This window comes from Schistocerca serialis, unplaced genomic scaffold (genome assembly GCF_023864345.2).
Source record: "Schistocerca serialis cubense isolate TAMUIC-IGC-003099 unplaced genomic scaffold, iqSchSeri2.2 HiC_scaffold_425, whole genome shotgun sequence".
Classification (NCBI taxonomy): Eukaryota; Metazoa; Arthropoda; class Insecta; order Orthoptera; family Acrididae; genus Schistocerca; species Schistocerca serialis.
This window is the reverse complement of record NW_026048003.1, coordinates 7,501-10,000: the sequence shown is the minus strand read 5'-3', so window position 1 is coordinate 10,000 and position 2,500 is coordinate 7,501.

The following is a 2,500-nucleotide window of genomic DNA, read 5'->3' as shown; positions in this document are numbered from 1 at the left end:
CCGCAGAGGCGACCGAGCAGCAGACGGCGTCGCGGCGCCGAGCGCCGGGCGGCGGCGCATCCTCAGCGCACACAGTCCTCAATCGGACCAGCACACTGCAGATGTCCACCGCGCTTCGCACCGGGCCCGCGAGGACCTACTTTGGCCGCACGGCGCCGCGTGCAGGGTGCGCCGGCGCGCAGCTGCGCCGCCTGCCGCCTCCGTCGGCCGGCGCGCCTGCCACTGGCCGCCCCCACCAGCCGGCTGTAGCGCGTGCGCCCACGCACCGCGCGGCCAGCACGCCGGGAGGCCCCCCCTCACCGGCCGGGGACGGTCCCACCCAGCCACCGCCGCGTATCGCTTCACACCCAGATGCCATTCACGTTCGTGGGCATGGTGGGTATCGCTGGAACAACCGGTTGGTAGCTCAACCGATCGTCGCCATCACTGATTCACCTCTAGCGAGAACAACCGCACCACAACGGTTTACCAGTTGTTCATTTGCGTAACGTCACCAGCAAACGTAGGCGTCCATCGCCATTTGCAAATTCAACGATTGTTGCATGCCTGTGTCAGGTGTCACGACACACTATGTCTGCCCACATACACGCAACAACATGTGCACGCTTCGCGAACACATGGAAGGTGGCCCCCGTACGTATGCGATGTCCATTGCGCGAACGACTGTCAACCGGCCTCTGTCGCATGTCGCAGATGTGGAACGCAGTGCACCATGCTATCACGGTGTGTGAGAAGAGACGACTACGTCTGACAACACGCGCCACTACATCAACAGACGGCTCATGCTGATCGCCATCCAGGGCATACCACACTGCAATCCAGCTCTTATAGGGAGACGACACGTAGCTGAGTGCACAACATTTGGACCGCATGGTTCGCCGTTGTTGGCGCAGTCGTTGTACGGTCACATGTACCACGATGTATCATTCAGTACATGAGGACCAATGTGCAGTACAGTGTGTGATTTGGACGTACAACATCAGCGGACAGTTGACACAGGCCGTACCACAGCGTAGGCTAAGTGCTTCGCCATGCGAATGCCAATGAACAACTGCAAATGCCAATGAACAACTGCAAAGGGCATTGAGCATGTACGTCCTGCTGCCATCCACATTACAGTGTATAGCTGCAAGGTGTTTAACATGAAGCGATACACTGGGGACCGGGCAGTGCGAGTAGCAAACTATATTGCGGGGGTTGCAGTTAGGCAACACTACACTAATTTAACGCGTCGTATGACAATTACAGAGCAGGTTAAGGCCCAACGTGTGTTGGGTTAAGGCCCAACGTGTGTTGGGTTAAGGCCCAACGTGTGTTGGGTTAAGGCCCAACGTGTGTTGGGTTAAGGCCCAACGTGTGTTGGGTTAAGGCCCAACGTGTGTTGGGTTAAGGCCCAACGTGTGTTGGGTTAAGGCCCAACGTGTGTTGGGTTAAGGCCCAACGTGTGTTGGGTTAAGGCCCAACGTGTGTTGGGTTAAGGCCCAACGTGTGTTGGGTTAAGGCCCAACGTGTGTTGGGTTAAGGCCCAACGTGTGTTGGGTTAAGGCCCAACGTGTGTTGGGTTAAGGCCCAACGTGTGTTGGGTTAAGGCCCAACGTGTGTTGGGTTAAGGCCCAACATAGGTTGGGTTAAGGCCCAACATAGGTTGGGTTAAGGCCCAACATAGGTTGGGTTAAGGCGCAACATAGGTTGGGTTAAGGCGCAACATAGGTTGGGTTAAGGCGCAACATAGGTTGGGTTAAGGCGCAACATAGGTTGGGTTAAGGCGCAACATAGGTTGGGTTAAGGCGCAACATAGGTTGGGTTAAGGCGCAACATAGGTTGGGTTAAGGCGCAACATAGGTTGGGTTAAGGCGCAACATAGGTTGGGTTAAGGCGCAACATAGGTTGGGTTAAGGCGCAACATAGGTTGGGTTAAGGCGCAACATAGGTTAGGTTAAGGCGCAACATAGGTTAGGTTAAGGCGCAACATAGGTTAGGTTAAGGCGCAACATAGGTTAGGTTAAGGCGCAACATAGGTTAGGTTAAGGCGCAACATAGGTTAGGTTAAGGCGCAACATAGGTTGGGTTAAGGCGCAACATAGGTTGGGTTAAGGCGCAACATAGGTTGGGTTAAGGCGCAACATAGGTTGGGTTAAGGCGCAACATAGGTTGGGTTAAGGCGCAACATAGGTTAGGTTAAGGCGCAACATAGGTTAGGTTAAGGCGCAACATAGGTTAGGTTAAGGCGCAACATAGGTTAGGTTAAGGCGCAACATAGGTTAGGTTAAGGCGCAACATAGGTTAGGTTAAGGCGCAACATAGGTTAGGTTAAGGCGCAACATAGGTTAGGTTAAGGCGCAACATAGGTTAGGTTAAGGCGCAACATAGGTTAGGTTAAGGCGCAACATAGGTTAGGTTAAGGCGCAACATAGGTTAGGTTAAGGCGCAACATAGGTTAGGTTAAGGCGCAACATAGGTTAGGTTAAGGCGCAACATAGGTTAGGTTAAGGCGCAACAT